The 21,889-nt window shown below is 39.5% G+C and overlaps 1 protein-coding gene across 1 annotated transcript in view; it reads right to left on the reverse strand.

Moving 5' to 3' along the window:
- Adgrl2 (adhesion G protein-coupled receptor L2) overlaps positions 1-21,889 on the reverse strand; it is a 259,127-nt gene that overhangs the window by 193,886 nt on the left and 43,352 nt on the right. The window contains exon 2 of the mRNA XM_029537612.1: positions 9,981-10,022. The gene's annotated coding sequence lies outside the window, so the exon portion shown is untranslated. The remainder of the gene's footprint in view (positions 1-9,980; positions 10,023-21,889) is intronic.

Raw genomic sequence — 21,889 nt, forward strand, 5'->3', positions numbered from 1 at the left:
AACCAAGGAACAGGCCCAGATCTTGAAGTGGAAGATAAATTGGTTCTACTAAATCTAAAAAAAAAAAAAAAAAAAAAAAAAAGAAAGCAAAGATTTTCCCTCCTTCTGTGCATCTTCCCTTTAGGTCATCCACCTCTCAGCTCATGTGTTGCCTCCTTCGAGAGGACCTTGACCACCTTTGGAAAACAGTTCCCCCTGATATCTTTTGCCCTTTGACTTTTCAGTCTCTTGGCCGCTAGTGCCGTCATCTTACACACGGAAATGCTTGCCTTCTGTCCCAGAATTTAAGCTCCGCTCGGAAAGGGACTGCTGTTCTCGCTAATGCCCGTCTAGGACCTTGCACATAACAAGCAGTACTCAGGGGGCATGAGCTCGGCGAGTGGAGTCAATACCACAAGGCTAGCTTTCTAAACAGAGAAATATATGAAAGGCACTGGACAACTTACACAGAACAGAGACAACATGGCAGGTGACATGGTGGCAGGTAGTAACTGCTTTTGTGCTCTAATTACCATACTGACTCTATGCATCTTGGAATATTCCTGAGTTACTTCTCCATAAGCATTCAACTGCAGCAGTGCACACACAGCTAAAATGTGAGCCATGGGAGTTAAGAACAGGTCTCAGTATAGAACTTATGTACTCCACCCGAAGAGCTGACTGGCTGAGCTGCCAACATGTCTCTCCATCTCTATGAATCATTACCAGATACCTTCTCAATGATAGGGTGAAAAGTGTGACTGGATGCCTTTATCAAATCAGGGTTGTCAGGAGGCACAGGGAAGAATATCCCTGATCTTAAAAGAAAAACAAAACAAAAGCCAAAGAACATGCAGAGCCTGAGAATTTAGGTCTAAGGCAGCGGTGTTGTTTTAGGGAGAATGGCTAAGTTACATTTACATAAACATGAAAAGCATTGTGGTCATTTTATAAGATTAAAAGTCAGAAAAGCTATTCCACTAAAAAAAGAATAAGCTAGATTGTTTGAGTCTATATATCATTTCCTGGAAAAGTTAGTAAACAATTTAGCTTTGCAATGGGTACAGATGTGCGGATTTTGGCACGGCATTTGAAGTCCTTCTATTCTTGTGAGCTGGATGGAAAGGTTCAGGCTTAGGGATAATTCTGTAGTATGCTTTTTTATCTAGTTGAAAGATTGTCCCAATCACAGTGTTAATGAAACGGCATCTACCTAGAGAAAGCTTTCAGATTGATACCACAAGGCCTTTGTCTCTCTCCTTGTCTGATGTGAACACGTTTGTCAGTGGCGGAGATAAAGCAAGAGGAAGGCATGGCTGTCAAAAGCAGGTTACAGGAGAAAAAGACGATACATTAGATTACGAAATCAGGGATGTATAAATGTTCTCAACAACTGAAAGATGCATAAAATTTAATAATATATAATTTGGTTAGAGTAATTGTGTGGGCCTGCCTGGGGACTAAAACACCAACTGCCTAAATTTGGTTTGAAGTCTATGTGACTTAGCAACAGTACTCCTGGGGGAAGAGAAGAGAGCCTTGCCTGGCAGGGAGCCACGGGGGTGATGGCTGCAAACAACAAAACAGAAGTAGTTGAGACTGTGTGATAAATATTGGAGGGGATAGTTAGTCCAGCCCACTTTCTGTGGCTTAGACTGCCATACTCAGTTCTGGAAGGAAGGGACCTGTGGAAGATGCAGAAGCCCCAGGATCCAGCAGAGACTCAGCTGTCTCCTGTGAGAGAAGACTGAAAGAGTTGGGAATTTTTATGCCGAAAAACAATTACACGTAATCATTTTATCTTACTAGCGTCGTGATTTTAATCACTAGTGAGGACTTACTGCTTTCTAGATGCTGTGTTAACCATTTTGCTTCACTTAATGCTTACAACAACCCTAGGACGTGAGTTCAGAACTATTTTTATATTCAAGGGTACAAAGTGATTTTAGGTGATAAATGCTAAGCAGACATCAAAGCTTAAGTTTTAACCCATTGTCTTCTCAGTCCTTAAATCTGATTTTCCTCACCACATGCAAACTAATTACCCATAACATAGGCCCAGATATTAAGTGTGTGTATACATTTATATTATGTATGAGAAAATTATGTAAAATATCGGAAAATCAAAATAATATGCAGAAAAAGACTGGAAATAGACGTATCAAAGTTTTAACAACAGTTATACAAAGGTACTAAGAAAAATCGCCTTTCTTTGTTTATTTCTTTTAAGTTTAGAAAACTTTTTTACTAAGCTTATCTTGATTTTGTAAAACTCCCACCTGCAGCTTTTGAATTAAAAAATAATTACTATGTCAAAGAGGAATTAGTTTATTTTATATGCCCAAAAGGAGTTGTATTAAGATTAAGACACCTAAAAGCATTATAAGACATATTTCAATATAAAAACAGAACCACTTACAGTCCATTTTTTTAAAGAGTTGATTTTTCTTAATTAATTAATTTGTTAGAGGCAGGGCGTCATGTAACCCATCTTCACCTTAAACTCTCTGTATAGCTAAATATGAACTTGGAATGTTGCCCTTCTGCTTTACATGTTGAATGCACCACAGTTCCTATATGCAACGCCTGAGGCTGAACACAGGCATCATGCCTGTGAGGTAAGTGTCCTCCTAGCTGAGACACAGCCCTGGTTCTAGAGACAATGTCTCGATAACATAAATCATGCATTGCTTTCTCAGGAGATGCCGACAAAAGTCTGGAAGCAGCTCGGCATCATTTGATTCCGTCCAGATTACAATTTATAAAGTTCAAAATGTTCAAAGTACGAGCCAGGAAAAGAAAGAGAGAGAGAGAGAGAGAGAGAGAGAGAGAGAGAGAGAGAGAGAGAGAAAGCCAAAGAGTAATTGTTGAATATTTCAATTTTATTTTGTACCGAGACCTTTCAAACTGCAAGCAGATCTAGTAAGATAGTTCTCTACTGAATACAGGAGACACTCAACATCAGGAGAGCACAGCACAGTAGTTCTTCACTTCTGCAGCAGTCTGTCTGCACAGGATGCAGGGATGGGCTACAGTAGCCAGCCTCACTTGGGGATAGGCAACAGGAGCCAGCCTCACTTGGGGATGGGCAACAGGGGCCATCCTCACTTGTTTAATCAAGTCCCAGGTGGCCCTGACTCCTGGGATCTGAGTGCAAAGTGTAGCCCTCAGAAGTTACCTTTGGCATGACCTTGTGTCCTAATGCACACCTTTGCCTCTATGCAGGCTCCCACACATGCCACTCCCACATTCTGAGTTTCTAAATAGATAACCAATAAGCATATTCATTTACATATTGTTATGGATCCTGAACTCAGAGTCTCACAAATGTGAGGCAAACATTCCACTGACCACTGAGTTCCACTTTACACACCCACACCCACACTCACACAGACAACTAACACTTACATTGTCTAAGTCAAAAGTTCTATAAACACAAGAGAGATGCCGTCTTTTGTTTGTTTTTTTTTTTTTAACATTTTCCTTGATTATATAACACTTAAAATACTAGGTACAAAACAAATATTTAGTGACTTACTCAGTTTGGCAGATAGGTACAGCAGGCTTTTGTTTTTGAATCTAAGAATGATCAACAAGACTATTATTTTACACAGAGTGAAGTTGAATGTATCACAATTGTATTATTTGTTGCTTTTTTAATGTTTTTATTTATTTATTCATGCATTCATTTATTTGTGTGAGTATACTGTCACTCTCTTCATGAATACCAGAAGAGGGCATTGGATCCCATTACAGATAGTTGTGAGCCACCATTTGGTTGCTGGGAATTGAACTCAGGACCTCTGGGAGAGTAGTCAGTGCTCTTAACCACTGAGCCATCTCAGTCCCCTTGTTGCTCTTCTCTATAAACTCACTTTCTTATCTTGAATAGATACCAAAACCTATTCCTCATCTCATTAAATCGGGTTTCACAGCTTTTGATTGCCTATTAATCCCAGTTTAAGGCAGAAATAGGAGGGCAGAGGTCAAGGTCATCTTAGACCACCAACTGAGTTCCAGGCCATCCTTGTATAAATCAGACCCTATCTCAGCATCAGTCAATCAATTACCCCAAACTTTTGATGCACAGCTCTAGTTGGGAACCGTAGACAACAGACAGGTAAATAGTACAAAGCTGATTTTGCTGCCAACGATCCAGGGAGTTTACTAGAAAATTATGGATGCTTTCATCAGAAGGAAGAAAAGCTGAGTTTTGCTAGAATACTTCAGGCATGAAGAACAAAACCTAAACTAAGGTTGTCATCACGAAAGTGGGGGAGCCTTGTGCCTGTTCGGCAAGCACTCTACCTACTTAAGTTGCATCATCAGCCACACATTGTTCATGTAATGTATTAGTTTCTTGTTTAAGCCAAACAGAAAAATCATTTTTAGTTATTGTTTGTTCCTATTGAGTTTTGCCATGGTAGCACTCAGCTGACGAGAACACTGTCCAGACCCAGCCTCTCCAACATCGGAATCACAGGCCTGTGCGCCACCTCACCCCACCCAGACGGGACTTCCTTTTGATTCAAAAGGTACAATTTAGGGACTAATTTGAACTATATGTTTTCCCCTCCCGGATTGGGACTATAGCTTAAGGTCATGGGCCACTTTGAACAGGCAGTATTGGCCACGGAGCTATGTTCCCTGGGCCCCAAGGTCCTGCTCTAAGACCCAGGATGCTGATTGGGTCCCTTCTGGGGATGGTATTCCCTGTTGATGGACATCGCTGCTCTCCTCATCACAGCAAGCCATGCTCTCCCCACTCAGGGCTTCAAGGATAACGGTGTTTCAGTACTCAGTGACCTTTTGGGTGAAAAATTAGTCCTTAAATTAGTACAGTGAATCTGATGACTCCCAATATCATGAAAGATGAAAACTTAAAGCAAGTAAATGAGAAGGGAAAAACTTCTAACTCAGTGTAACATGTGTTCAAAACACCTCTTACTTGATGGGGAAATATCTGAAGCCTTTGCTTTAAAAGGGATAACAAGACAACTATGCCACAAAGTACTGCAATGGGGGTTGACCTAGGGTCGCATACATAAAGATGAGGAAAAAACAATTGAACAGAAGGTAGTCTGCGGTCTGGAGAAAAGTTACAAAGATGAATAGAAACAGGTTTACTGAGCACAAATTATTAAGAAGTTGCATTCGAATGTTAAGAAGGAAACATTAGACACTGTTATATCATCAAGTAAAGAATCTGAAAGATGTGATTGAAAAATTCTTTGTAAGAAAGTAGACATAAGTTTAGTAAATATATGTTAAAAATAAAACCTCTCTAAAGAACATTATAATGTTTGGACATGATGGCAGACACCTTCAATCTCAGCATCATGGTTGCTGGACTCAGGGTGGTCATGAGTTTGAGGCCAGCACAGGCTATGTGAACAAAATCCAAGAAAGAAGGGAGAGAGGGAGGGAGGGAGGGAGGGAGGGGAGTTATACACAACATAAATGTGGGATATTAAGCATATGGATGGATTAGAGCAGTACAGATCATCTAGACATTAATTTCTTTTATCTTAACCTGTACATTCTTTAATCCAATCAAACTGATGTTTTTAATCTGACCTCTGTTCTACTATGTGGGTCCCAGGAATGGATTCGATTCCAGCTGCCAGGCTTTGGGGGCAAACTCCTGTTTCTGCTGCGCCATCTTCCCTTTCTCAGTCTGTTTTTGTGTCCATAGAAGAAGGGAGGGCACAAGCTCTTTCTAAAATCTACTTATAAGAGAAAAAAGCATGGTAGCTAAAGTACCTCAGGGAAGGAGGAGACACACTTCTTACCAGAGAGCTCAAAAGTTATTATACAGGCACAATAACTTAGCAGTGTGACATTGGCAGAGGAACAGACAAATTGACCAATACAGCCAAACAGGGAACCAAACGTTAGATGGAAAATGTGTGGACATTTGATTTACGAAAGGCTAGCTTTGACAAATCACCCGGGAAAAGAACAAACCATTACAAGCACAGCACAGAGGCCATAATTTCCTATTTTTCAAAACATATTTCTACCTCAGACATGAAAGTTGACTTCAAATGGATTAGATACTCAGATACAGAAAGCAAAATGCTATTAGAAGACATAGGAACATTTTCTGAACTCAGATGTCAAAGGAAGAAGTAGAAAAAAAGAGATCGTGCAGAGTAAACACTAATGAATAACTCATTTCCAAGGTGGGCCCGAAAGGCAACAACAACAGCAACAAAAACAACAGCAGCAACAACAAACCTCCAGAAACAAACGAACAAAATACATTTACTACCGGATTAAGATAACTAACAGATTAGTGTATAAGCCACCTACAAATCAGTCAGGCAGAAGAGAAACAAGAGACCCTATTGTCAATAAGCCAACTGCCTTGGCAATCAAGGCAGTTGAAAGAAAGAAAGAAAGTTAAAACCATGCAGAGTTTTCAGTATCTAATCAGCAATTTCATTGAAAATACCACACCCTGCCCCCGACAGCATTAAGTGCTCACTGGGCCCCCAAACACTTAAACCTTTGTGCTCCTGATAGGACCTGGACCTTGAACCTACATGACAGCCATGAGACAGTGAATCACATTGGGATCCTCATAGCTGGGAAGCTGTCATTGTCCCCTTCAGTAGCTTTGGTAGAGCAGACTACCTCAGCTTCACAGTACTGACCTTTCAGACAAGGTGGCTCTGTGCAGGGACGGTTTACAACTGTCATCCTCAAGAAAAGTTTGCATGTTTCTGCTTTAGATATTCTATATTTAGACATTCTACATTGTTCATGAAATGACTATAAAAGATAGTTCTAGTGAAAAATGAAAGGGGAATATGGAAAGCAGTACAGATGCTTGGAGTATAATGGAATATTATATAACAGTGTACACGGTTATGTGACTTAAAGGGTTGAAAGTATGTTATTGTGTGAATTATAGACAGATATGAAAAATTATAGAATGAAAAATTAAATACATTGAGGTACAAACACATAAAATAAAGTTATTTGGGAGGAAGAGCAAGTAATAATATTGCTTTGGATAAGCAAGAGTTATAAAGGGGTGGGCTACAGATAATGTCTAGCTGTGATTGAAGGGAGGAATTAAGGAAATGTAACTGACAGACACAGGGATGATGTCGGAGGTCATCGTNCTAGCTGTGATTGAAGGGAGGAATTAAGGAAATGTAACTGACAGACACAGGGATGATGTCGGAGGTCATCGTACTTCCTGTCGTCCCCCCCCCCCGCCAACACTGGCTGGCATTATGTGTGTGTGTTTGTATGACATGGGTGTGTGGGTACAGATGCACAAATGTCTTGGCATGGGTGGGAGTCAGTGGGCATGTTTCAGCAATTTGTCCCCTTGTTCCACCATGGGCTCTGGTGGGTGGAAACTAGAAAGATGAGTTCTTTATCTGCTAAGCCATCTTGCCAGCCCCTATATTTTTAGCTACTTACTATTTTTTTTTTTCAAGTTTCAGGTCCACAAGTACTTTTAGCTCTACAAACTATATAATGTAGCTCTTGACAGACTAGAAGAGAGTTTGTGTAGATTTAATAGGCTGTATATTTGAACAACTCAAAGCAATTATAAATTATTTTAGAAACTGATTTAGAACAGCACACAGGTGAGTTCCGATGTAGCCAGTCATCCAGCCAGCCTGACTTCTAAAGCAATGGCTACTAGCAGGGAGTGGCATGTACACTTTTAACCCCAGCACTCAGGAAGCAGAGACAGTTGGGTCTCTGAGTTTGAGGCCAGCTTGGTGTAGAAGCAAGTTTCAGGACATTCAGGGCTACAAAGAGAAACCCTGTCTCGAAAACAAAAACAAAAACAAAAACAAAAACAAAACAAACAAAACCAACCCAGCAAACAAAAAGCAGTGGCTACAAACAGCTCTCCTCCTTGACTTTAATGTCAGACATGAGGGCACAGAGAAAACGTTTGACTAATAGGGACAAATATATTTTTCTGTGAAATGAAAATCCCTGAGTTGATAATGATAAGATTATGTGACCTTGAAAAAGAGAGAAGCGGCCTTGTCGGCCTTCCCCTTGCTTCTTCCCTACCCTCAGACACACTGAGCCCCTCAGCAGGTAATCAATGCTTTAGTGTATCTCTTCATGTCCTCTTGCCTCAGCCTCCAAAGTGCTAGAATTATAGATGGGTGCCGCCATGTCCAGCCAGACCTTTCCAACCTCAAAAATATTTGCACACCCCCTTGACTTACTACAAGTCAAGGTGGGGGAGTGATTCACTAACATTATTTCAACCACATTAAGATTCCCTCAGATTCACTACTTGTTTTGATACTGAATTTTTCTTTTTATAACATACCATGAGCAGGCTTTCCCACAAGATATTCTGGGCCTGAGAACCTTGTGGTGTGTGGGATGCCCTGGGCTTGATGCTCAGCCCCACACAAGGGAAAACTAAAGTGGCAAAGATATCCATAGTCTTTGTAAAGACTTAGTGCAGAATCCATGCCTTTGCACAGGTTCCTTCAAGTGTTCTGAGCAAAGCCCCCCAACCTGACAGTGTTTTCCACAAGGGAAACTACACACTGAGTTAGAGATGGACATTAGTTACTGTTGAATGTTGGTCTGCCGATCTAATGGGCTGAAGCGTTTCATCTTCCTGCCCACCCTTTCCTTCTTGTGAGCATTCACTGTTACCATTAAACAGTAAAACACCACACTTTAAGCCCCAATGTGAAATCGCAGAACATGCCTGAATACAGGGAACGCATTGGTACCAGAATTAAAATGGTTTTTAAAAGAGTAGTTTTTGTCATTTTAGATACTTGAAAAATATATTTTACCTAATTAATATTTATTTATATTTTAGTTCCTCCTGTGTATATATATATATATATATATATATATATATATATATATATATATATGATTTTATGTGGTTTCAGTTTCTCCTGGTGTTAAATATATATTTAATTTGATATGAATATTCTACTTGTAAGTTTGGCATAGAGAAATGTTTTTCAATTATACCTGTATATAATTTTATTTAATCCTAAACATATTCTTTTAAATAGTTTATTATTCAAGTAATGTTTTTCTTTTGTGAAAAATAATAAATATTTATTACAGGAAATTCAGAAAATGAAATATGAAAAGTACTCATTGAGTCATATTCCTAACAATCTGTGGAGCCTCTGAGTCTTTCCCCAACCCCACGAGATATTATCAACCTAGTTGTTCCCAGCTCGTCACGTTTGTCCTGTTTATTCTCTGCCTGCTTTCTCACACTTCCTGATGTTTAATTATTTCAAAGTGAGATTTTTCTTCTGTGGAAATGCCCTTGCTTTCATAGTTAATGCTCAAGAATCTCAGAGCAGGGCACCACAGAATAAATACTAACTTGCTAAGAACTGTTTCTCACTGGAGCTTCTTCTTCGTAAGATGCATCTGTTTATTATTTAGATTGTAAAGAGGGCATGATCAAGACCATAATGAAATGACTTGCTGGGTCATAAAACCACGAAGACAGTCAAGCCACACATTTGAATAAAATCCTGCAGTAGCTAGTGGGAGTCGTGATATACGGTTTGGAAAATACACATTTTAAAATTCACAGAAGCTTCAAAGCCCTGGTCAGACATAAATTCCAATCCGTTTTTCTGTAACGGTAAAAATCCAAAGGACTCTCGTTCGCAAACTCTCAGTATGTGTCACAGGCACACGTTCCCTCTCTGCATGCAGAACGCGAAACGCATTTATTTCTGCCTCGGCGTATATTTTAAAATAAATTACCCCAGGAAACAAAATGTTGAATACACTGTATTCAACTATGATCCAACAAAGGAGGCAAACCCTTCTTTTCCTTTCAAAGAACCGGTATCATATTTGGTGAGAGCAGTGGGAGGCTCGAGGCATTTGAAAACAACACTCCTCAGACCCTCCGCTAGAGTTAGTGGGCAGGGTTCCCCTTCATCCTGTCTGAGTGCTTCCTCTCGTTTTTTGCTCAGGAGTTTCAATGTAGGAAAGAGTTCTGTACTTACCATTCTGGGAAAGATGAAATTCCTCACTGAACCATAAATGCCCTGGAAAGCAAAGAAAAGATTATTATTTATTATACCTTCCTCCACAGAAGTCCTGACTGCCAAGTGACTAACTATATCACAGCAGATCAAACGGAACCATGGCTCAGCGGGGCCAAGGGTTCTTGAACGCAGAAGGCTTGTGGACAGGGCCGCCTCGGGATTAAGTGTTTTCCTATGATAGCGGCTTTCAGGTGCGTAATGCAGCATTTTATTTTCTCAAAATAAATGCTACGGAGTTGAGAAAATAGTCAATATATATTCTCTACTCTGTCTTTTCTCTCAGAAGAGTGAATATAGAGGTGGCCGTGATACTTAAAATTCGGGGAAAACTTTGGGTATGTTCCAGTTTGCTACCATTAACATGATATCCATGCTTTCTGTTTAAATAGAAATAAAAAGTTTCTAATTGTAGTCTTGACCTCCAAAATTGCACGCAGAAGCTAAGAAACGAAGAAGGTTGAAGCAAATTTCATTCGCTTGCTGCTTCTTATTGATTAACCATAGGTTCTCAATATATTGCAGGATAAAGGTTAGAGCAAATTTACTTTCTGTAAACCTGCCCCCCCCCCAAACCCCCAGACACACGCACACAGTCCCTGAAACACTAGAAAGAACACACAAGAGCATTACCCATGAGAACTGTTTCCAGCCCCACAGATTGGCTCTCTAGTTTACTGTGTTCTTTAACTTTTTTTCTTTTCTTTCTTTTCTTTTCCTTTCTTTTCTTTTCTTTTCTTTTCTTTTCTTTTCTTTTCTTTTCTTTTCTTTTATTTTATTTTATTTTATTTTATTTTATTTTATTTTCTTTAAGACAGGGTTTCTCTATGTAGCCCTGCATGCCCTCTATGATGTAGCCCTGCATGTCCTGCATAGGATTAAAGGTATACACCATCACTGTCTGGCTATCATTTCTAATAAACATTTACTTTTATGTTTGTTTGGTTTTGCTTTTAACACAAAATAATTTTTCCATATATATATATATAAAATAGAGAGAGACATAGATCAGAATATGAGAAAATATGCCGTGTCACATCCTAATAAGGTTAGTAAATTTTCTTTTGCTTTTCTTGTCTTTTTTTAAGTATTAGAAACATAATTTAAGGAAAATATACAATTTTTATTTTTGGAAACTACACTGTGATTAAGGGGAATGGAAATGACAACAGAAGAATAAAGGAAATTTGCTGGAATCTGCTAGATTTTTATGTTTCAGATCCTAAAATGTTTTCTACAGAAGTGGTAGCTAAAGTAAAACTAGTCTTAATATACATTTAAAATGATTATTACTTAAAATGTAATTGTTCTGTAAATATGGCAAAAATTGTTCTTTTATTTTTGAATAAACATTTGTATTCTGTCCCTGCTCACAAATTTTCCTGATTTAAAAAAAAATGAAAAAAAAAAAGTGACCTTATCTTTTTTATCTAATCATTGGTGTGTTCGTAGTCCACTTCAAAACTTCATGTTTATTAGGTTGTTTACTGTATTCCCAGAAATTATTTTTAGAAAGGCATTACTGCATTATATGTGTTCCTTATTCACATTAGATTATTAACGGAAGTATTTGATATCACTACTCAAAGTTATAGCTTCTAAACTTCCATTTTCAAAGCATTTTTAAGCATGAGCTCCTGAAGAGGGCAGCACGCTCTAGAGATCACTGAGTTCTAAGCTCAGATGGGACAGCTTTGAGGTGACTGCACTGCTTTATAGATTTTCAAAATAGCAGGGGGAAACTGGATCTATTTCATAGACATCTGCTCCCATGATACAGTGAACTAGAGGACAGTCTACACGGTTGCACACCAAGGTCAAAGCTACATTTGCTTATTTCAAAGGAACATTCACAGTAGCTCGTGTTTCGGGGAGGGACAACAAAATGCTTGCAGGAGACTTTGCCTTTGGAATATGTTTTATCTTAAGGCCCTGAATAACTTCTACTGGCAAAGCGTTCATTGTCAAGCCTACTAAAGGGTTAGATTTAATTGCCTCACTTCTTGAACACTTCGTCACAATTGCTATGGCAACATTCACTTGCCTCTGCAGCGACGCACGCACACTTTAATCAGACACTTCCTTTTTTTTTTTTTCCTGAGAGCCCAAACTGTATAGTCAAATTTCCAACGAGTCCTGGTGAATCTGCTAACACAGCTTGTGGTTTACTGTGCCTTGCCGTCACGCACACATACAACTATTCCCGGAGAGCTTGGAAGCTGTAGGACAACTGTGGGACTTGATTTTCGGGCTTTCCTACTCAGCTGGTTTGTTTTAGTTTCATTTTTCTATCACTTATCCTTCATTCTTTTCTTTCTCTGGTCTTTCATCTCTAGCCAGTCAACACTCTAAGTAGGAGAGAGGATGAGAAGAAGAAACAGCTTCCAGGGTTAGGTGGCAAGCCTCACCCAGAGCCTGCTGCATCATTGGCCTCTTCCTGGAGCACACTCTTGACTGCCATGTCGAATACAGGAACATGAAGGAAGGGAAATAGTTAAAGACTTTACAATCTGAGAAGTATAAAATATCAGATTCGAATATGTGGCCCAGAATTAAGAAAGCAGTCATGGTCCAGGTACTGTATTGGTTTCCGTGAGAAAGAACAACACAGTGTGTTAAACTTGGTATGCCACATGGGTGATCGTGCACCATCAACATAGTCCTGCAAATTGCCAGCAGTTTGCAGAAGACCAGAAAAACTTCCACAAATAGGTATTTATAATTGTTACTCAGCTGGTCTTTAGTTTATTTCGACGTTGTGTAATAATTTACTTTAAACTGAATTTAAGAAGCAAAGTGATCTAAGACCTTCCTGACAAGGTAGAGGCTGCTATACTTCAGCTTCAGATAAAAAGTGTTTTATCTTGAAGTTGTGATAAGTCTCTGATAAAATGTTTTATTTCAGTGGCCAGCCATCATATTTTAGCATGCATTTACAAACATCGTTTAGTAGTAGCTAGTAAAGCTTTCACTAGTGGAAGCAGCCAAAAAGATGCTGGCTGTCACTGTGTTCCCTGGTTTGACGTTTGAACAGCAGTTTCTAGGTGGCGTTTTATGCATTGCAGATGACTACAGCAACCAGGACTTGAACATGAAAGACCACTTAAAAAGTGTTCTTAGGTACTTTTAGCTTTAATTGAGCTCCATATTAGCAGGTTATCAAAATGTCATTATTGAAAAGTTAAATTCTCATTAATGATAAAGTTCAGAAGCTAGATAACTCCAGAGGCTAAAGGAAGAGCGGGTGCTTAATTAAAAAGAGAAACCTAGAAGCTGAGATAAGTACAGATGCTGTCTTCAGATGTTTGAAGGACTTCTTATGTAGGGCACATAGGGAGTGGCTGGCAAAACTGCCAAGTGGGAGAGGCACAGAAGTGGACTTCATCTCTGTAGAAAGAAAACTCTAAAACAATGAGTGTTGCTCAAAAAAATAACCTGAGCCGTAAAACACCAAGTTCCCTGTCTAGACATTTTCCACATTCACTTGATAGGTCTACTTTCTCTTGCTTGAATTCAGGGAGAGCACTGTAGGGCACATGTTAGAGCCTCTCCAGGATCCAGATCAGGAGGTACAGTGAGTGTCTTCTTAGTACATGTTTTTGTTTGTTTGTTTGTTTGTTTGTTTTTTAATGGAAACCCAGCACTGATGCTCAAAGAGCACACTGAAAATCCTGGTGTGGACAAACTGGGAATGAGAAAAACAAGCAGGGAGAGATCCCTCAAGCCTCCAAGGAGACATGCAAATTGGTTCTAATTGGCTTCTCTTCAAGAACCTTTGGAGTCACCAGGGGATGAAGAGAGGCGAAGATTGAGTTCCCTTCTTGGTCTTGACTTGGCTTTTCCAACTGGGGTGTTGCCTCTCTTACTGCCTGCGTTAGACTTCCTCTCCAGATGAAAGGAAGATTTTTGGCGCTATCCGCAAACTCTACATTCACTTAAGAAACAATAATTGGTCAATTAAGAGAAGCAGACGCTTTTCTTCTGTGTCCAGAGAAATTAAAAGTCGAAGAGAAAATTACACACCTCATAGGAATACTCATCTTCGGCATGATTGCTCTCTAAGATAAAAGGAAGTTGTAACTAATTTAGAGATTATAAACATAAAGAAGTGGATGGTTCTTGAGTCAAAATGATCTCTATTCCTCATGCAACATTCGATCCTGTAACGTGCCAGTTTACATTCATTGGAAGTAGTATTTTCATTGTTTGGTTTTCAAATTTCCTGGGGTGAAACGTCTTCAGATCACATCGAAGGAAGGAACTGCCAAAAAGGCCATGTGTACTCTGTAAGCTTGTTGTGTTCATTCGATGTGCTGGAGAAGGCAATCTCTGAACAGTGGCTGCTCACCAGATGCATGGCCTGATACCTACAGAGCTGATCCTGCAACTGACAGAACGAACTCTGACTCTGGCCATAAAAAAGAAACAGAGACTGCTGTATACTTATTAATTATTTTACCTCCTTTGTCCTTCATGGTCCGTTCTCATCAAACCTTGGCGTTAGGGTATGCTGGTGAGGTTTTTTCCTGCTGGGATGTTGCTAACCAAATGGCCCTGAAACTTACCTCCAAAAGGCTCACCCATAAAAGCTTTTACAAGCCAACCCCATTTGGCTGGCTGTGATCCAGCAGCCTCTGCTGAACACGAGCATCGGGCGACAGAGAAGCAGAAACTTCCACGGCCCCCCAGAGGAACTTTTTGATCCCCACGTGTCATTGTAAGCTCATCAATATTTCTTTGTGTCTTGAAGACCAGGAGAAGAAGGCTGCATCCGTGCAATGGTTTTTCCATTTGTAAACCTGGTCCCTGACCCCAGACCTAAACTGGCTTCAATTAACAAGTATTTACTTGATGTCTATCATGTCTAAACTTTTAAGGAGCCAGAAAAGGATAGACAGGACTATTTTTAATGGTGATGATTGATAAAAGAATGAAGAATTATATATTGCTGGCATATTATAAAACTGAAAACCCTCAAAAGATAAATTTGACGTGAAACAATCTTATGAAAAATTCAATGTCTTTTGTTTTTTTTTTCCCTATTTCACCACAAAATGCTTTGATATAATTCAACAACATTAACTTCATTTAAGTAGTTTCAATAATAAGGGGGGGGGGAGCATAGATGGTGTGGCATAGTCCAGTATGGATCCATACCCTTCCTTCTCCTACCTGGACCTCTTGCCTGTAAAACGTTAAGGCCTCTCCATGAAGCCATCAGAGCTCCAACAGTGAGCTGACTGAGTGGAGGAAAAACCTGGCTTGGGGTTTGCAGTGTGCTCTGTGCAGCAGTGCTGATAATGATAAACATTTAGAAAGTGCTCATTCAGTGCATAAGGAATGAGAAGTTACTAAAACGTATGCAACAGTATAACCCAAATCCAAAGCATGTTTAACAAGAACAGTGTCATTTGAAATGATCTTTTTTTTTTTTTTTTAATGAAGTTATGGTGCTTTTCACTGGCAGGAGAGATTTGACTAGTGGGTATGAAGGAGGCAAAATTATGAACATCACCAGATTGCTTGGGATACCCCCAAATTAGTGAAAAGATCTAATTCCTCAGACTGAGGATTGGACTCAAAACCTCATGAATACTACATGGTCTCTCTAGCTCTGAGCTGTGCTGCCAACTCAGTCTCTCCCTGAAGAGGCCACGGTTTGCGATTGTTGTGTGGCTAAGATTAATGTGGGTTGTAGAGAAGTGCTTCTCTAAACTAACTTCCACTTGCAACCTTCCCCACCTCCTTAAGGCCAAGACTCCATTTTAATAGGTTTGCGTGACGAACGTGATTACCCCGCTTTTAACAAGTTCCCAGGTGGCGGTAGCACTGATGCCACACTTGGAACGGGAATACTATGGAGATACTGAAAGCGGGTCAGCGTCCTTCAGACTAGAGAATGGCTCTGCTTTGTCTAGTAGTCAAGGCAAGATGAAAACTAGCTCCAAGGGGATAAGTCTGTTATCACTGGAAAAGCCAGCTGAGGAAGAGGGGTGATGGACGGAGGATGCCAGCTGAGAGGCTGCCTCTGCGCTCTCTATGCCCAGCTCCTGCTTGTAGATTGCTTTCTAGACACGGTCAGTTTGAAAGCAGGTTCTCAGTGCAGTTACCGTGGGCCTAGTGACTTCGAAAGCAAGTGAAATGTAGGGGAAAACATGGAGAATTCATGAGTGCTTTCCCCTTCCTTTCTACCTGGAAAAATGCACCCATTTCTAAAACCCCAGAGATTTTAGCTCTTCTCTTCCTATACTATATAGATGTAATTATGTCCTTCTATGCATCTCTCAAACTCAGAAACTACTATATCATAACGATGACAGTAATAACAATTAGCAAGATGGTACAACTTGTGTTCCGAGTGCTCATTAACACTGTCAGGCAAATCTGTTAAAATATATATATATATAATTACATCTGTGTAGCAATACTATGAGAAATGTAGCTGAAGCTGTCTTCATTTATACAGATGAGTATAAAAATAAAGCAATACTCACGTGTGTGAATTTTGTGCCTGGCACATACTAAGTAAATACATTTATCAGAAAAGTGATTGCTCTTGCAGTTTTTGCTTGAATTTTTTTCTTATTTTGTTTCTTATCTCCAATAATTATAACTATGACTAGCAATTAGTGCTTCCCGTGTCTTGGGTACCACTGTAAGCAATTTGCATGTGTTGTTCATTTAATGCTCATAATAATCCTATAATTTAAGGTGTTATTATTATATATGAGGAAAATGAGGCATAAGAAGCTAAATAATATGTCTAAGTTTCTATATCTATAGCAGGAGAGTTAGAACCAATTAAATTGTATTACTGATGATCATCCAACTTCTACACTTGAAAATGTAAACTTCTGGGTACTTTTTTTTTTAAAAGTAAACCACATTAAGTCACAGAATTAGTGAAAAGTTAATTTGGGGGTGGGGCAACAATGCTGTTGGTAAAGCATTTGTGTAAGTCTTATTATGAGTTTGATTACTGGGCCTACAAAAAGATGGAAGGAGACACCTGTACCATGAAATTATCCTCTGAGGGCCAAATATGTGTGCGCCCACATACATACAGCACATATGGAAACCATAGTAGTGACTAGACATTTAAGTTCATTTTCCTTCCACATTTAAAAGAAATGTTCATGACGTTTAAGACGACACTGCTCTCTCTGGGTCCTCTGGACACACCACTGTAACATCTAGCTAGTCCGGGGGTGGAATCTTTTCTTAAACAGTCAAACAGACCAGGTCTTTGTGGTCCTTATATTTCTCTAGCTATCCTTCAAAGAAACTCAGAGCCATTCAGGAGTAAAGAGGATAAGGAGTATTCCTTCCAACACGGAATGGCATATTGAACAGATCCTCTCCTTTATGAATTTTTGCTTTAGGGGAAAGACAATCTCTCGGATACTTTTTTAGTAACAGGAGCCTTCTAATTATCACACATAGAACTTGGGTTAATCTCATTTTTATCTATGTATTATTCATGTTTATTTCATGTACATTTTATGTACTTTGCCTGCATGTATACCTGTGCATCATGTGTATGTGCCTGAGGCCCACGGAGGCTGGAAGAGCATCAGATCCCCCCTGGAACTAGAGCTACGGATTGTTGTGAGCACCCTGTGAATTGAACCCAGGCTCTCTGAAAGAACAGCGAGCGCTCTCCCAAGCCTTTCAATCTAAAACTTTAATATATAAATCCAAGCTAGCAAACTAGATTTCAAAATCTCTGAGCTTGTGTGATTCTTTCTTAAGTTTGGCTTTAAGGAAGTTGACTTTCTGCAAGTGTACCAAAACACTATTGATCCCAGTGGTCTAAGAGCATGAGCAGCCTTAGTACATCCATTCACATGCTCTGATATGAGCTGGGTTTGTCCTAAATCCAGTTTTACTGAATGTAATAATACCTTCATCTCTACCATAGAATCCTCAGTGCTGGCTTGTGTTTGCTACAATTCCCTTAAAAAGTTTACACAGGCAGGGAACCTCTTATTAACCAGGTCTCATCATATTCTTCATCTTGGGGGTGGGGTGTCACAGTGTACAGTAGAGACTGGCCTTGAAGTTGTAGGTTCTTCTGTTCCCACAGCTCCCCATTGCTAGGATTGTAATCATGCACCACCTCACTGAGTATAAATTTAACACATCTAAAGAGTTTGAGTTATTTTGTAAGATGCCTGGGTATTTTTTGGGGGGGGGAGGGGTGTTTTTCAATTTTTTATTTTGCATTTATTTATGAATTGTCTGCTGGGGTGTGCATACCATGGAGCACATGAGGATTTCAGAAGAAGACTGGATGGAATCAGTCTTCACCTTCTGCCATGGGGTCTCAGGGATCCTACCCAGGTCATGAGGCTTGCCCACAGTCTCCTTTACCCGCTGACCCATCTCATCAGCTTCTAATTTGCTTTCTCATCAGATTCAGGCCATTGAGTTTTTGAGGGAAATTGTTTCAGTGATTCATTGTTACATATCTTATAGGGTGGCACATTACTTGTGATATTAATATTTATCCTGTGATTAAAATAATCACTGTAAAATGGCTCTTTCTCATTTTATAAGTATTTTCAGAGTAGAACATTATGTTGTATTTATTTATAATAGCATTAACTCATGGATGTTCGTCTCATTTAATGAGTTATAATCTGCTACACCAGGACAGTCTAATACTCCTGAATGTGAAGCCACCCCAAGAGGCTGGAATTGTGTCATGTAACTGAAGGGAGGGAGGCAGACAGATTAGGATTCTAGAGGTCAAGTCTTTATTAGGAAACTTACTGACAGAGTGTAGAAGATAGAATTACCAGGTGGTCCTTGACATTTGGGTCACAAGGAGGGGCATGCATATTGTTTAGGACAAACTTGGTTTCATTTAAGTCTTAATGTACCTGGTTTATCTTAAGCTAAAAGTTCTTTTAGAGTCGCATCCACTCTGGCATCAGAGTCCGTCTGTAAAGGTCCCCACAACAACCTAATAATGCCAGCATCTCCTTGCTGCTCAGCCGAAACCTTGTGGAGCAAAACTGACTAGGGTTACCCTGGATAGTCATGGTGGCTGGGCCTCCTACTGTGAGCCGTTGTGTCTGAATCTGTGTATCTCTCACTGTTCCTACACTTTTGGAACTTCAAATCATCTCAGATACGATCACATCCTTTCTAACATGACTTTTTTCTTCAGTGCGTTCCTGGAATCTTGCAAGAACATCTGTGCTTTGACATAACATAGTATTCCAGGCTAGTTTTGTATCTTACTTTTTTTCATGCCACGTTCTCATAATTAGCCCTTTCTCCGAGGAGTTCCCCCCTTTTTTTCCCCATTAAGAATGGTGGTTAGAAACAACGTGTGGGAGGAGAGTGTGCCCAGCACCTGAGGGCAGGCTTCTCAGGACCCAGAAATAAGGCACACATGGTGTAAAAAATCCATCCATCTATCGACATGATCAGGTCTGTATTTATGTCATGTATTTACGAAATATTGAGATCCCTATTTCTAAACCAGTCTTATAGGGACCCACGTGGCCTCTAATTTCATTTTCATTGTTCCTTTGTTTGTCACTGGGAATCTGCCTTCCATTATGCTTACTGTAGTTCCTTCGTTGGTCAATCACCTTGAGTTGAGGCAGTCTATCTTATTGCTACTGAACACTCCCCGTCCCAGTACTGTGCTTCCCCAATCTTATCAGAGATCCAAGAGTCGGCTCAGCTTCTAGGTTCCGTCCCACACCACCTACATTTGCCTTTTTCTCCATCCCCACCTTATGAGCTAGGACTGACTTGTTCAGGAAAGAAACAGAGAGAACAGGAAGGGGAACAGAAGAAAAAAAAAGAGAATGAAGATCAAGATGTGCATTTAAAATCACGTCTCCACAGTGTGAATCCTAAAGTTGTAGTAAATTTTTATTTTCTATTTTTATCTGAGGAACTAAAAACAAAATAATCCTCCTTTAACTAAGTAGACTTCACATACTTGACTGATATTTATCGAGTGCTTACTCCGTGGTAGTATAATAAGTTTTAGTAAGAACCCAATTAACTGCAGTTATCAATTAATCAATATATTTTACTTACTGACTTTTCAGGGAAATTGGCCAATTATAAGAAACCACATTGAGACTGACGATTTATTCAAAATAAGGTCACTCCCGAAGCCAGCATGGATTTTACTCTAATTTGTATGACATATATTATTCTATGCAATGATAGAAATTGTAGAATTATGAAGCTCAGAGAGAATATCAAACTCAATCACAACGGAAACATAACAGGCTGACTGTAGATATCTTAGAAACCTTTACAACAAACACAGTTTTATACAGTTAAGAATAAAAATGTTATCCCCCTCCCATGGATTCTAGATTATTCATTTAATGAATATGAAATATTTATATGTTTCACGTGATAATCAAGAAAACAAGACTGCAGCTGACAGGATGGTTGGGTTGTACCTGTGATTGAGGAACTTGGAGGCGGAGGCAGAAGGACCAAGAGCTCAGCGTCAGCCTCAACTGTGTTTAGAGCAGTTTGCACGACCTGAGACACTGCCTCAAAGAAGGATTTTTGTTCCATATTGTTGTAAGACAAATGACGAGGTTACTCTCCAGCAATGGGGAAAGCCAATAAGTATATAGCACATGGAATTTTACAATGCCAAAAGTGCTTAAAAGCAGGGCTGGAGAGGTAGATGGTCCAGTGATTAGGAGCACATGCTGTCTTGCAGAGGACCTAAGTTTGGCTCCCACTTCATACACTGGGCAGCTCACAGCTGCCTGCAGCTGCAGCTGCCAGGATGCGGTACCTCTGGCTTCCTTTGACACCAGTACTGACATACATACCCCCACATGAATACACACATATGTACATAATTTCTTAAAAATTTAAAAATTGAGTAATGCTACGGAAAGATGAAGATGGTCAAGGGAACAGAGTGTGAAGAAATAAGGGGTGCGGTTTTCAATAGAAGGTTAGTTTAATTTGATTTTCTTATAATCATCACTCTCCAAGAATCGCTACTAAAAATTATCATATTTGTGTATTGGTTTCCTTTAATATACTTGGGTTAGTTTTGTAACAAACTACCAGATGTCAAAATTATATTGTGGGCTAGAGAGATATCTTACTGTTTGAGAACTCACTATTCTAGCTAGCAGAGGACAGGAGTTCAAATCCCAGCACCCACATCAGGTAGTGCACAAGCATCTGTAATTCCAGCTACAAAGGATCCAACAACACAAACATGTGCACGCAAATATCACATGTACACACACACCACACATAAAATAAATATTTATGAAATTAACATGTAAATATGGGGCACTTTGCGATCAAAATGGTAAACTGAGGAAGGAAGAAGAGGAGGAAATAGCATTGGGAAAGCGGTACCTATGGATTCCTAAACTAAATAGGGAAGTTTTTATATTGCTTTTTAAACTTAATTTGTCTTTACTGTTTTTAATGAAGTGTTCTATGGTGGTTGGATTCTAAATTGAGCAGAACGCTGGGATCACATCTATATTGGAAGAAGAATCAATGAGAAACAAAGCAATGGGGACAGACACACAGACAAAGCCAAGTGGGAACACTGAAAGAGAAGGTAGCCTCCCTTTCCTGAGCTGTGTACAGCCCTCTCATCTTCACTCACATACACACTGTCACTGTTTCCATAATTTGTCAACTTGGTTCAGAACTTTTTCTGTTTTGTTAAGTAAAAGCCATATTTCTTAGCTTAATCACTGTCTGTTTATCCCAGTGAAAACAACATAAACTTCAAGAATTGCTATGACTACCTAAGAAAGAAAGAAAGAAAGAAAGAAAGAAAGAAAGAAAGAAAGAAAGAAAGAAAGAAAGAAAGAAAGAAAGAAAGAGGGAGGGAGGGA

Source organism: Mus pahari, chromosome 4 (genome assembly GCF_900095145.1).
Source record: "Mus pahari chromosome 4, PAHARI_EIJ_v1.1, whole genome shotgun sequence".
NCBI lineage: Eukaryota > Metazoa > Chordata > Mammalia > Rodentia > Muridae > Mus > Mus pahari.